At 46.4% G+C, this 15,207-nt stretch overlaps 1 protein-coding gene across 2 annotated transcripts in view; it reads left to right on the top strand.

Moving 5' to 3' along the window:
* The first annotated feature begins 10,990 nt into the window (after positions 1-10,990).
* Positions 10,991-15,207, top strand: part of NEK6 (NIMA related kinase 6) — a 94,977-nt gene continuing 90,760 nt past the window's right edge. Inside the window, exon 1 of one of the 2 annotated variants that reach the window (XM_077922288.1) lies at positions 10,991-11,169. The gene's annotated coding sequence lies outside the window, so the exon portion shown is untranslated. Of the gene's footprint in view, positions 11,307-15,207 lie in introns of both variants that reach the window. The other variant, XM_028715363.2, reaches the window with a different exon arrangement.

Raw genomic sequence — 15,207 nt, 5'->3', positions numbered from 1 at the left:
ATTTTTAAGATTCACTGGAGATTTTTAAGAGGTTGGATGGTCAACTGTCAGGGGTTCTTCAGCTGTGATTCCTGCATTGCACGGGATGGACTAGATGACTCTTGGGATCCCTTCAAATTATACAGTTCTATGATTCTATGTGTGAGTGTAAAGAATCTATTATTATTATTATTATTATTATTATTATTATTATTATTATTATCAACCTCCTCTTCACCCTAAGGCCCCAGGACAGGATCCAACAATTAAAACACAAGATTAAAACAAAAGCAGCATTAAAACAGTTTAAAACAAAATTGCAGAAATCAAGTGGATGATCCATGTTGTTGTTTAGTCGTTTAGTCGTGTCCGACTCTTCGTGACCCCATGGACCAGAGCACGCCAGGCACCTCTGTCCTCCGCTACCTCCCGCAGTTTGGTCAAACTCATGCTGGTAACCTCGAAAACACTGTCCCACCATCTCGTCCTCTGTCGTCCCCTTCTCCTTGTGCCCTCCATCTTTCCCAGCATCAGGGTCTTTTCCAGGGAGTCTTCTCTTCTCAGGAGGTGGCCAAAGTCTTGGAGCCTCAGCTTCAGGATCTGTCCTTCCAGTGAGCACTCAGGGCTGATTTACTTCAGCATGGAGAGGTTTGATCTTCTTGCAGTCCATGGGACTCTCAAGAGTCTTCTCCAGCACCAGAATTCAAAAGCATCAATTCTTCGGTGATCTGCCTACAGTATGGATGATCCATACTGTAGTGCATATAGCCAAGGACTGCTTCCCGTGTACGATGTACCGGTGGCCTCTTATGTATTGCCAAAAAAGGACACAAATCTACATCAATTTTTCATATGCTAACTTGCATATACAGTATGGCTGTATGGATTCTGCTTCCTGTAGAGCTCCTTCCCTGCACACTTTGCTCAATTAGCCCAGGGTGTTTAACATGGATTGCTCGTATTTCCATCACAAATTCTCAATGATGCATGAAAAACAGCTGGTCAAAAAACCTACGTAATTAAGTGTATCCAGAATGTAGAAAGCTAGAGCTTGGCAGGCAGAACAGGGGGCAGGAGGGGACACATCCAGCTCAACAGGAGCAACAAGGGATTTGCCTTTGCCCCATAGCTTCTCCTTGGGGACTCCTTGGTTTGCTGAAGCACCTAGTTAGGTGCGACAGGACAGTGCGTTGATCCTTACCTCTCATGGTTGGCTCAAGACATTTTGCTGCCTGAAGCAAAGGAAACCCTCACACATCATTCTACATACAGTCTGGCTGGACTGGCAGTTGAATTTTATTTTGACACCATTGATGGGACAACACCCTCCACTGCAGGACCAGATTTAGGTTTGAGGAGGCCCTAAGCTCCCAAAGGTAATGGGGCCCTTTATATGTCCAGCTGTCCTTTGTCAACAACAAATGGCTGCTGGTTTTGTGTTGACATATGCTAATTTTTGGATTTAATAGGTATCTCAAGCCATTTGCATGTGTAGAATGCAGGCACCCTATATATAGAAATGAGCAAACTAGTGATATTTTAGGGTGCAGGCTAGCAGGTGGGGCTCATTACTTACATCATAGGAGCCTACACATCACAAAACACTGTTGCTGTATGTAGGTTTTATTTGTTTTTTATCTTATATTTTGGAAAGGCACACCCAGTTTTTCCCCCTTTGAATTTTTTTGGGGCCCCCAAGAGAGTGGGGCCCTAAGCTATAGCTTGTTTAGCTAATATGTAAATCTGGCACTGCTCCACTGTAATACTGAGGCAGCTGGGTAGCTTAGGAAGCGCTGAGCAGGCTAACACAGGGGACTCAGTGGCCCTATGGCTGCCTCTCAGCCCCTGGCGCCTGAAACAGGTGCTTCATTCTGCCTAAGGGTAGACCTGGCCCTACTGCCACCTGTAGGCATCGTAAGAGCTGGTGTTCAACAATCTATTTCATAGGTGTACCTGGGGATTTTATCATGGGGTGACCCAGGGGGCCAAAGCCCTGGATTTTTTTCTGCCAAATCCAGATGTCTCTTCCATTAGGGTTGCCATACGTCCGGAATTTCCAGGACATATCCAAAATACTGCAGTTGAGAGCAGTGTCCAGACAGAAATCAGCAAAAAAAAAGTCCAGAAAATTCGGGTGAATGGCAGCCTATGTCGGCAGTGCCATTTTTGCATAAAAATACCTCAAAAGCTCAACAACTTTTCTGTCCGGATTCTCACTGTTTGAAATATGGCAACCCTACCTTCCATACACTTGTCTTTGCTTATAGGCAATGGATGTAGCATGGAGTGGGGGGTGCTATTGGGGCCGCTGCCCCAGGAGCAAAATTGTGACGGGGTGCAAAAATTCAACACCTGGTTCTGCCTCAATACAGCTGCATGCTTCTGTTGCTGGGCTCCACTGAAAATGGCTTCTCCATGTAAACCAGGCAGTGACCTCTCTAGACAACAGAAATACTCTTCTTATCTCTGCAGCGGCAATCTCTTGGGTGACACAGATGCCGTTAGGCAGTTGAATGTGCATGCGCACTCCGTCCCCTTCCCTCTCTCCCACTCACCCCTCCACATGGTCCCTGGAGTAGGCAACCCACGTTATTCCTCGTTATGTACTGAGTTGAATAGGATCCAAAATGCAGCAGTCTGATTTGTCCTAGAACAATAGGATTCAGAATGCAGCAGTCTGATTGGTCCTAGAACAATGCAGCAGTATGATTGGTCCGCAGGAGCCACCCAATCCAGCTCCAGGTGGAAGTGAATCCGCAACCTGATTGGCCTACAGGAGAATCCCAGAATTAGCCAATCACGTGCAGCCCAATGTGTAAACAATGTATATAAAGCAGATATTTTGGAGGAACTTTCATTCCTCACTACTATGAGCTGAATAAAGAGCATGAAATCCACACACTCGACTCCGAGCATATTTCACCTCTGCTTACAACTCACCCTGGTGCACAGCAGCAGTGATAATTAAACCACATACACCCACCAATTTAATCCACCCAGCAGTCCTTGTTTTAGTTTTCATATGAACATTAGCTCTTCCTAACATATTCCAGGTGGAGGAAGCCCAAACAAAATACTGCACTCAGAAAAACCTTTTGGCACTCTATAGCTCAGAGGAAGTCTTGATAGGCCGAGTTTGTTTTCTCCCTCCAAATAGTAGATTCAGCATATGCAGTTGCAACAATGAGCAAATTCATGCTTATTTGGAAACATTTATGCAAACTCTGCAAAAAATAAATAAAAATATCGTGCTAATTTGTGTCATGGGCCCATACCTAGTAACCCCCTTGCAGCTGATTTTCCCATGAAGTGGTTGTCTGTAACTATCTCTCTCAATTTATGACATATTTGTGAGACCTCTTTATCATCAATAACATGGGTTGAGAAGGAACAATTAAGGTTCTCTGTTGGGAGATAGATCAACTATTAAGTCAATAATTGAAAGTCTCTTGTCATTTAATTGCACCTCAAAATTTGCCCTCTGGCACAGATGCCTCGCCTCGCCTCACAGAGGCCTGTCCTCAAAGTATCAACAGTCCAAGCCAAGCCCCGAAAAATCCAATCAGCCCTCCTAATGCAAAAAGTCAAAAGTGTCCCTGCAAGACGCAACCAAGAAAAATGGGCTTTTCTGGTCAGTGGTGTAGTTTCCAAGGTGCAACAGCAGGACTGTGTGTTGTTTTCATCAAAAAAAGATTGCTACCATAGCCATCCCTCTAGAATTGGACGGTGCCAAGACTTGTCTTCCCACTATTTAGACAGCCAGAATTACGCACACACAGTCACAGGCAACTTGAATTTCATGCAGCGATTACGGCTTCCTGAGAATACTCACTTTTGCAAAAACAAAACACAACACCACCCAGTTCCGAATATCTCCCATAAAAAAATGAAATGCCCTTCATGCCAACTTTGGGTGGGAAAGAGCTCTTTGTGAACCTGGCCTTGCTCTCATTGGGAACTTTCTTGCTATATTCTGAGCCGTCCTCCAACAGATGTCAATTTAAGCGACTTTTATTTAGTGCTGTGGCTACTACATAATCAGTCCTCTTTTCTTCAACATTATGCTACTCAGTCCATACGTGCCAGGCAGGATGGAGCTGCTCTGATGCCCCTTCACCCTCTCTCCCCAATCGCCTGTTTCTCTGTTGCTAATGAACTGCAAACAATGGTGTTCCTTGCCTTCACCCACCGCCCTGCCCTATGAGCGTGCAATTTAAATAGCAGCTCTAATGATGCTCCCAGAATCTCCAGCTCCACTGACAAGGACCACCAGTGACAGGGGTCAGGGTGGCCTTTGCACCTTCAATATTTCCCACTTAACCCCTTCTCTGCTGCAGGGGTCTATGTGCACTCTCCACAGCTCCCTAGAAAAAATAAGTATTTAAATTTGTTTTAATTATGGCTTGGAACACTGTACATTTCTGACACAACCCCATCTGGCTCCCTGGGCTAACTGAACCCACCAGGTAAGGCTGCATAGTTCACAGCTTGCCTAATATGAAGAAATGTGGCTTTCTAGTTTGCCATTTCCCTCTTTTCAATAAAGAAAGAATAACAAAAAAATAAAGAATATGAGGCTTTCCTGTATTGACCCTGCTACGAGAAAAGGCTGTGCGTCTAATTTCTGAACCAGAAACCACCCACCAAGAGCACCTCCAACTTCTAAGGACTTGCCCTGTTTATTGTCCTCCATCCAGCCCATCACTGCTTCCAGACACTCACTGGCCCAACACCTTGACAGCCACTCCCAGCTGAGATGGAATGGGAAGACATAGCTGTGCATCAACAGCACAAGGAGTTTCCTAGGAGCCAGCAAGGAGCATGGGTAAAGTCCACTCTTACCATGGATGCATTCCCAGAAACCTCAGGCACAGCCTCAGCTCATTAGTCTAGTTATAGGCCAAGCCAAATATAGGGGCATTTGCCAGTTCCTTATAACCCAAATGTGGGTGATTTAGGCTCCTACTTTGACCTTGCAATTCCACCTTCCCACTCCCATTCTCAACACTTAGCTGAGAAAACCTGTTAACCTGCCTGAGCTGCACCAAGCCTTCCAAGAACTGAAAACGATCCTTTCTGGGCATTGGATCCAGGAGTTTTTGGGAGTGCAAAATCTCAGTCACGAAGAAAGGTCCTGCTTTTCTTCAGAGAGCACTTCAGATGTTGTGAAAGAGCTTGTACTACCAGTTAAAAAAGAGAGGAGGGAAAACTAGCGAGCAAAGCAGACTTCAGATTTCCAGAGGAGGCGAGAGAAGTCCCACACAAAGCTTTGCAGCTTGGAGCAAGAGTGAGTGTGGGCACATTGCAGCTTCTGGCTGGGTCACATTTGTAACATCTGGCTGTGAATGCTGGAAGCAGCCGCCAATTCGCTCCAAACAACAGCAGTCAGCAGCATACGTGGAGCTGGAGCCAATCTGCACATTCCAAAGAAACTTGCCTGAAAAACACTCAGAATGGGAGGAAGAATGTTGGGGGGGGGGAATAAGGGGAGGGTGGTGCTGTTAAAACTCGCAATTGGTGTACCTGGCTTCAATTTAAGTGGGGAAAAGGGGACAGAATAAAACAAAAGAACATCTGCAGCTGCCAAAACTCACAAAAATAACAGAAATGAAAAGTTCAGCATTGTAGAATGTGGGGGGAGAGTTCCAGCTGTAGAGAGAATGTGAGGCTGCATTGAAACTGGACTGGAAGAAAGAGAAATGGGGGATTAAACTTTGGTGCATGAAGGGCAAGGTCTCTGCAAGGGAGCGAGTGAGCAAATCAAGGAGAAGAAACTGCTAAGCACCTGAATGCCTGAAAGAGGTAGGCCCCATCTGCAGGTTGCATTTAAAGCAGTATCATACCACTTTTAAAAAATCATGGCTTCCCCCAAAGAATCCTGGGGACTGTAGTTTGGTAAGGGTGCTAAAGTTGTTCGGTAGGATTGCCATATTTCAAAAAGTAAAAACCAGGACGCCCTGAAAGTTGTTGAGGTTTTTTTTTAGGAAAACCCGAAAGTTGTTGAACTTTTTAAAGACAAAAACGTGCCGCCTTTTGGAAGTTCCCCCAGACATCAATTCCACATTTGAAATCCGGGTAATGTCTGAGAAAATCTGGACGTATGGCAACCCTATTGTTAGGTAACTCCTATTCTCAGAGTTTAAAACGGCGTTTCCGTGCGCTGCGCTGGTGCTGGATCGCCAGAGCAGCTTCGTCACGCTGGCCACGTGACCCGGAAGTGTCTCCGGACAGCGCTGGCTCCCGGCCTCTTAAGCGAGATGAGCACGCAACCCTAGAGTCGGACACGACTGGCCCGTACGGGCAGGGGTACCTTTACCTTTATTCTCAGAGTAGTTCAACAATCGATCCCTCCTCCCATGGAACTTTGGGAATTGCATCCCAACATTTCTCTGATGAAAATAAGGACATTCAACAGAGTTGGAAAGCAGGACATTCCAGGATCAAATCAGAAACCAGGATGGCTTCTGTAATTCTGGGACTGTCCCTGGAAAATTGGGATACTTGGAGGGTATGGAATTGTAGCTCTGTGCAGGGAACAGAGCACCCTCAACAAACTGCAGTTCCCATGATGATTAAGGGAAAGCTATGACTGTGGTACAATCGCACTTTAAATGTTCACTGCCACAATTTAAATTCTGAAAGAAGACTGGAGTCTTCTTTACCTGTTTTAACTCTCCTCTCTTTGTGGGCTCTTAATAAGCTGCGATGATCATGCAGCTTATTTCTGTTTGCGGGACGACTGACCTGCTATAAGGGGCTCTTGAAAAGTGACTAGTCTGAAGGCATTTGATACAATTCTGTTTGAGAAGCTAAGCAGGTCTGGGACTGGCCAGACCCTGGATGGAAGACCATTGGGAATCACCCTGCACACTAAGTTTTGAGAAGAAAGGGTGTAAAGAAACACACCACCTTGCAGTGCTTCAGCCAAGTTGGCTAACCTGTGGCCTTCCAGATGTTCTTGGAGTAGGACGGCCACCATCCCTGACTAACGTCCAAGCCTGCTGGGGCTCATGGGAGTTGAATCCAACAACATCTGAATGGCCCCAGGTTAGCCACCCTGATGTAAGCAAACCTGATGGCAAGAGGCAAAGTAAGCCATGAGATGATACAGTATACAGTATGCACATGTGGAATAAACTTGTTATCCAGCCTCCTGTGTAAGAAATGCCAGTGAAGGCTTCAAATAGGAGCACATGACTGGGGCAAATAACGTTTCCTGAGCAACAGGAGATGCCAGGCACTGGCAGCAACAACACCAGGCATTACAAAACCAAGAGGGTGGTGTGATGGAGAAACAATGACTCCTGCTTGCTCTAGAACCAGTATGTTCTCCCTGCAAGTCTGCATCCTTGAGGGTTTTTTTTGTCTAGGGCTGTATGCACACCATAACATTTAAAGCACGTGACTTCCCCCAAGGGAAACATGGGTTTCTTAAGGGTGCTGAGAATTGTAGCTCTGTGAAGGGGAGAGTTGTAGCTCTATTCCTAGGATTATGGGGGGGGGGGGAGGGTGTTGTATGCTGTAAATAATGGGTCGGCAAACTAAGGCCCATGGGCCGGATCAGGTCCAATTGCCTTCTGGATCCGGCCCGTGGATGGTCCGGGAATCGCCATGTGGATGGCCAGTGTGCAAGCGTTCTTTCCCTCTCCCTCCCTCGGCGGTGGCGGCTCCTCCCTCCTCCCTCGCTCCTACTTGCTTCTCCCTGCCCTGCCTAGAGGAGGAAGGGGGCTGGGCTTTGTTAGTGCCAGCAGTAGCAGTGCTTGAGTGGTTGCCATTTTAAGCAGCTCCTCTCCAGAGCCCTTTCGTGTGCCGCTCATCGTCCCTCCGCCGCCACTGCCAGCCCCTGCCGCTCGCAAGACAGGTAAGCAGCCACTAGGGCTCGTGCATCATTCTCCCCTCCCCCAAAAAATATAGTCCGGCCCCCCACAAGGCCTGAGGGTCAGTGGACCAGCCCCCTGCTGAAAAAGTTTGCTGACCCCTGATGTAAATGTATGGTGTGTATGCAACCTAAAATCTTCTTACGAACAACTGAACTCCACATACCCCCATCATTTAGTGGGGTAGTGTCAGGGGGATGGGGGCACGGGCAGTTGCCCTGGTTGCCAAAAAATGTTAGGGGCACAAAACTTCAACACCCATTGAGTGCTGTCTCAATACAGCTACATGTTTCCTTTGCTGGGTTCCATTGAAAATGGTTTCTTCATGAGAAGCAGGAAGTGACATCTCCAGACAACGGAATGACTCTTATTTTCTTATCTCTGCAGCTATGATCTCCTGGGTGACGCGAATGCCATTAGGCAGTTGAATGTGCATGCATACTCCGTCTGTTTACCTCCCTCCCACCCCCACCCCCTTTGTGCAGCCCGGGGTGCTGGCTACCCACACCACGCCACTGCCACCGTTCCCCCCCCTACACTTCCCCATTTTCCTATTCCTGCATGGCAACCTTTGATTTCAGATCCTGTGCTGGGGGTATTTTTCTCTTTTCGGTTTGCCATCAGTTACATGCTCCCCTGATGAGGTCTGCAGGCAGCTGGTCCAGATTTCTTTTCTGCACCACATGACCAGTCTAGGCTGCTATTTCCTCATGGATACCAGTTTGACTGCAATTCTGAAGCTCATGCCTCCCCCTCCTCCTTGTAACAGTGTTATCTATTGAAAAATATTTAAAAGGTTGACCCACAAATCTTTAAGCAGAGGGTGGTTCCCACAGTGGACCTGAGGAGCTTATTTGAGTTTTCTTTCCCCAACTTCCTTTCACAGGAGTCACATGCCAGCATGCATTCCTCTAGCATTAATGCTTCCTTTGGGACTCAGATCTTACAGAAATATGAGAACAGAGCCTGCATGTGGCAGACATTCTGGGGAAGCCAGCTGTGTGTTTGCTCTATGTGCATGGAAAGATGGAGCTGCAAAAAAAGAGGGGAGGGGAGAGAAATTGAGAACTTGTAGTCCTTCATAGGATACAGCTGACGCAGAAATGTCCCCGAAACAAATTTTGCATGTTGGTTTTGAGGAAGCAAGGTTTTGCTATTTCCTAGCAGTATATGCTCACCCTCTGTTTTGTTAAGGGCTCAGTTAGTCAATCAGCGCCCAAACATGCAGCAGCAATTGGGTAAGAATGGAAAGACTGGCATAGCACTTTCAGCTCCGGTGCCTGCCCAAAAGAGCAAATCTCTTTAAGATTATCAAACGTAAAAATCTTGCTATTGTTAGGAACATTGAAAAAGTTTAAGCTCTACAGAGAGGTCCATATGTTCATTGCTCTTAGTTCTCCCAATCTACACATTTCATGGATTAGCATGTTGCTCCAATATGTTGACTGCAAATCTTTTTGAGGAATGTGTTTTCCCCTCTGCCGGTTGTTAGAACAGGTACAAATTTATGCACGTACAAGCCTTAACTCTTCCTAGAATCAAAGCAGAGTATGTTTTTCTACCTAGTGTTAAACGTTTTTTGTGTAAAACGGATGACTTTGCCATACCCACTTTAAAGAAATGACCATCATGGCCTCTCTTACTTTTTCCCAGAGTATGCAATCCACTTCATCAGATGTATTGTTATCCTGAGTTGCGGAGGGGAGATGTAAACAGTGAAGGCAAAACAAAGCAAAATGTAGAGGTCTGTGTTATCAACTACCATTTTTGTTGAATGGCCACTGTCCATAAGGTACCGTAATTGTCACCATCTGTGCTTTTATTTCCTTCTCTACCCTTCGGTGGACTCCTGGGTAAGTGAAGCCACAGAACTCCCACACTGGCTGCATTTTTAAATACAGGTAAAACTAATTCATAAAGGACCTCACTTCTTAAAGAAGGACTTTGTTTAACTCCAGCATCTTTGCAAAGGGGGGTGAGGCAGGGTTCCCTCTTGTCTCTGTTATTCCTAGGCCTTTTTCTATAACCTCTTGCATGTGGCAAGATATGAAGGTATTATAATCAGTGACTAAGAACTGAAAATTCAGCTTTGTGCTGATGAAGCGTTTCCCATCCCATTTGGAATTAGTACCCAAAGCGCTGTAAGCACCTGCTTGGAATGTATTTTGGACTATAAACTTAATTGGGCCAAATCTGAAGGATTCAGAATGGATATGGATACATCAGTTCACTGGGTAACACTGCTGACATTGGTTTCATCCACAAAATCATATTGCAGCTCCTAAAGGGAAGCAAACTTACCCAGATTTCAGAAACATAGGGAACCTTGGCTGGATGAAGGTAAACTGGCATTAATTCAGAAGAAGAAATGGCAACTCATGAAAAGAAACTGTTTTTGGCTAGTGTGATCCCTTGAATACAGCTGTGTGTTCATATGTCACAGTAAACCACCAGGTAATAGTTTCTGCGAAACCACTGTGATTGCTCTCCCTTTGCTCCTTCCCAGTAGAGGATGGGAGAAACCAACCACGATCCTTGGCTTAGCCTTACAGCAGAATCAGGGATCAACTTGTCCTTGGGTTACTAAACTAAGCATTGTGGTCTGTTGCTCTCAGGTCCAAGCAGGGTCTGTACCTTCACAGTAAACCACCAGCCATTGCTTACCATGTTGTGTGAATGCTGCAAGTATCTCATGCTTCAAATAAAGTATGTTTCCTGCAAATAAAATTAAAATTATTTAGTATTGGTAATCATTACTGTTACTATTTTTGAATTCTAAGTAGGAAAAAAACCTTAGAGCGGTATTCCTGTTGCAGAAAGAAAGAAAGAAAGAAAGAAAGAAAGAAAGAAAGAAAGAAAGAAAGAAAGAAAGAGGGGCCACGCGCGAGGATCACTTCCACGCTCGCGCGAGGGATCAAGGAAGCGCCGCCCCTCCCCCCCCCGCCAACGGCCGTTGCCCCGCCTGCGCGCGCACCCCGCCTCTCGAGCGGGGGGGGCAGGAGCCCCGCGGCGAAGCCACGCCCCCCTCGCCCCTCCGGAGTGGCGGGCGGGAAGCCGGCGGTGACGCGTACGCGCTCGCTCCCGACGAGGGACGGAGGGAGGCCTGCGTGGCAGCTTGGGGACGGACGCAGGGCTGAGAGAGAGAGAGAGAGAGAGAGAGAGAAGAGGCGGGCAGGCGGGGGCGCGCGTGTGCGTGCGTGTGTGTGTGCGCGCGCGGCGGTCGGTCTGTCGGTCGGGTGGCGAGTGGGTCGAAGTTGCGCCCGGGCGCCTCTGACTGAGTGAGTGAGCGAGCGAGCGAGCGCCTGCCTGAGGGGTGAGAGCGCGAGGCTCTGCGGCTCCCCCCGCCCCCCCCCACCCGAGCGAGAGCGGGCAGGGGAGGGGGCTGCTGTGGCGGCGCGGAGCCCCCCCCGGCAGGGAAGGCGCCTCCCTGGCGGAAGCAGCCGCCAGCAGGTAAGCGATGGCGGGGGCGGCGACCTGCCGAGAGGCCTCTTCACCTGGGCGGGCGGGCGAGGGGAGGGGGGCGAAGGAGCGCAGAGCAGAACCCCCCCCGGCTCCCCTCAGCCTCGCCTCGGACTCGGGACACGCCCCTCCCCCCCCCCCGCCCGCGACCCCCACAGGTCACCCCTCCCCCGTGGCATTTCTGGGAGGGGGTCGCTTTCGCCCGCTCGTCCCCCCCCCCGCATCATTAAAAACACCTCCAGCACCTTATAACTCCCTGCCCCCCCCCCCGGTATTCTTATTTCTGTTTTTAGGAATGGCTCCCTTTTTAAATGCACCAGGTGTGCTGGCCTCTTAGAAGGTCTCCCTCAACCACGACGACCGACGGACCTGTTGGATTCGCGGGATCAGCTCTCATTTTCACCTCGGGAGGCGGGACCCCACCCCGCCCCCTGCCCTGCCCTTCCCAGCTGAACTTCCTCCCACGGCTCTTCTCGCGGTGGGTGGCCGTAGGGATCCTCTCCAGGTGTTGTGGGTCAGGGGCACGAGGGGGCACAGGGCGCACTAGGGATCGTCTGGTGGGGTCGCTTGTGCCACCCTTGAGGTGGTGCCTCTGACCCCAGGGGATTTGCCATGGTCACTTCTGTGATGCAGGTGAACTTGTCGGCATGCAGCTGAATGCCGTTCTGGTGCCATTACTTTTTAATGTGTCTGTTTTACTTGGTTTTTAAAAACATCCCAACAGTTTGCAGTGTGTTTTCTGATGCAGAATCCATGTGGGCCTCTCCAGTACAGTTCTGCTGTCATCTCATTATCTGACAGGTTTCTCTTCATTCCTGCTATCAAAGGAAAAATTAGAGGCAGGCCTTGGGGATCCTGTCCAAGAATCCTGCCCAGTGTCTTTTTCTGAGCCTTGATTTATGTCTGTAAGGCAGAAATTTGTTTGTCAGTGCACACATACCCATCATCCACATTCATTTTTGGGAGTTGCTCTTGGTATGGATAGAAAATTGTTTTCATAGAGCCATAGAATTGTAGAAGGGACCACAGGGAACATCTAGTCCAACCCCCTACAAATTCAGGAATCTTTTGCTCAACGTGGGGCTCGAACTCACATAGAGTATCCCTTCGCTTCCTACTTGAAGAGTCTCATGTGGCCTTGAGGGGAAGAGCACAGGCTGTGCATACAGAAGGTCCCCAGTTCTTTCCCTGGCAACTTAAATTCAAAGGATCTTAGGTAGGAGTGCAGAAAAAAACTTGGGATTGCTGTTTCATTTCAGAGTAGACAACACAAAATCAACCATCTGATTCTGTACGCCATAGTCACATACATTCAAATATGTGAACATATGGGGCTGTGTGAACAATGAAGGGTTATAAATAAATATCTAGTTGTGTAAGTGTTCATGATTTAAGACTGTTAATAGGAAAAGCGTTTTTAATAAAAAGTATTTCACAGCAATGCAAACTTGAGGTCTGGCGCCTGGCTAATTTCTAACACTGACTACATCAGGGTGTTTATCTGAATGGAAACCCAGGTTAAGGAGGTCATAAATTTGAAAGAGCTTATCAAATGGAAAGTCCCATTGTTGTCTTTCATTCTTTGGTCAACATAGCTAAAGTAAGAAGTTCCTGAAACAAACATTTCCCTCCTCATACAGTTTTGGTATAATCTGAGTTTACTCATGTATTCAGTAAGAATTTTTTCTGGAACTGTGCATGGTTGAAATTTTTGCTAAAAATAGGGTTCTTTGTGTGGTTTAGTATCAGATTGCAAATTTTAATGTTAGAATTGGTGCTGGTGCTGCCTCCTCTGCCCAAAGGCATAACATAGAACAGTTGTTCTCATGTAGCTTCTTTTTGCAGGGAATTCAGCCTGTTCTCTCCCTTGCATGTTCTGTTCTCTTTGGGAATAGCCTAGACTTGTGTGTGTGTTTTGTCGCTTTGCACACACTAACAAGGTGCATGATATCTCCCCGGATCTTCCTGCCTACTCACAAAGCAGATGAGGGGGATCCTGGGCTGCTGCAGCCCACACACAGGAAGATGATGTGACTGCAAGGAACTCTGCACCTGATCAGCCCTCATTCTTCCTGGCTTTGGTTCTCCTTGTACTAGTGGGCAGAGTGAAGAACTGTCCAGGTAGGCAGAAGCATCTTCAGAAGGCCTTAAGCCTCCTTAAAAGCGTATTATAAGAAACTAGAAGAGATACTGTCCGAACCAATGAAAACAGTTATGAATGGAATTTTAAAAGAAGGAAGAATACTAAAGTCTTGGAAAGAAGCATTTATCACTCTGATCCCCAACAAGGAATGCACCCAATATCAATCAAAAACTGAGCCTCTTGGGCTTGCTGATCAGAAGGTCGGTGGTTCGAATCCCTGCGACGGGGTGAGCTCCTGTTTCTCGGTCCCAGCTCCTGCCAAGCTAGCAGTTTGAAAGCATGTCAAAGTGCAAGTAGATAAATAGGTACCGCTCCGGCAGGAAGGTAAACGGTATTTCCGTGTGCTGCTCTGGTTTCCCCCGAAGTGGCTTAGTCATGCTGGCCACTTGACCCGGAAAAACTGTCTGCGGACAAATGCCGGCTCCCTCAGCCTGTAAAGCGAGATGTGCGCCACAACCCCAGAGTTGTCTGCAACTTATTTAACTGTTAGGGGTCCTTTACCTTTACCTTTATCGCTATTAAATAACGATTACAAAATATTTGCTGATATCCTAGCCAGCAGATTAAAAAGAGTACTGAATGAAATTATATATAAGAATCAAGTGGGCTTTCTACCAGGCAGACACATGTGCAATAATATGAGAAATATAATAGATATATTAGAATATTTGGAAGTAAGAACAGAAAAAAAGATATCTTGATGCTGGTAGATGCCGAGAAGGCCTTTGATAACATCTCTTGGAGATTTATGAAAAAAAACTATAGAAGCCACAGGACTCGGAGAAAATTTCAGCAGGCGTATCAAGGTGATATACAGAAATCAGAGAGCCAAATTGATATTAAATAATGAGATAACAGAAGAATTTAAGATAAGTAAGGGGACCAGGCAAGGCTGCCTCCTCTCATCTTTATTGTTCATTATGGTACTAGAACTCCTAGCAATTGCAATAAGGAAATATCAAGACATAAAAGGTGGGGAAGATATTGCACGCGATAAAGGCATTTGCGGATGACCTGATATTAACCACTGAAAATCCAGAGGAAAGCGTACAAAAATAATAGAAAAGATCATCGAATTTGGAAAAGTGGCAGGATTTAAGTTAAATAAAAATAAGACCAACATGCTAGCAAAGAATATGTCTATACAAGAAAAAGAAGAATTACAGAAGAGCTCAGGACTAACGATAGTAAATAAGACTAAATACTTGGGAATCTGGCTGACGAATAAAAATAGCAATCTATTTGAGGATAATTATATAAAAATATAGAAATTAAAAGAGATCTGGAGATTTGGAACAGGTTAAAATTATCATTCTGTGGTAGGATATCAGTAGTGAAAATGAATGTGCTTCCCAAAAGGATGTTTTTATTTCAAATGATACTAATAATTGGAGGGGTAAGATGCTTTAAATCATGGCAAAGAGATATATCAAGATTCATTTGGCAGTACAAAAAGCCAAGAATTAAACATAAATTATTAATAGATAAGAAAAATAGAGGTGGATTGGCACCACTTGATTTAAATTTGTATTATGATTTGGTCTGTCTAAATTGGTTAAAAGAATGGATGATACTGCAAAATGCAGATTTATTGGATTTAGAAGGGTTTGACAACCGTTATGCGTGGCATGGAAAGTCCACAGAGGATTTCTTAACCATATTGTAAGAAAGTTGATATATAAAGTCTGAAAAGTACAAAGAATTATTAGAACCTAAAATGCTCTGGTAGGATGCGGGTGGCGCTGTGGG

The sequence above is a fragment of the Podarcis muralis genome, chromosome Z, assembly GCF_964188315.1.
Source record: "Podarcis muralis chromosome Z, rPodMur119.hap1.1, whole genome shotgun sequence".
Lineage (NCBI taxonomy): Eukaryota > Metazoa > Chordata > Lepidosauria > Squamata > Lacertidae > Podarcis > Podarcis muralis.
The sequence above is the reverse complement of the archived record's forward strand: the minus strand, read 5'-3'. Positions and strand labels throughout refer to the sequence as shown.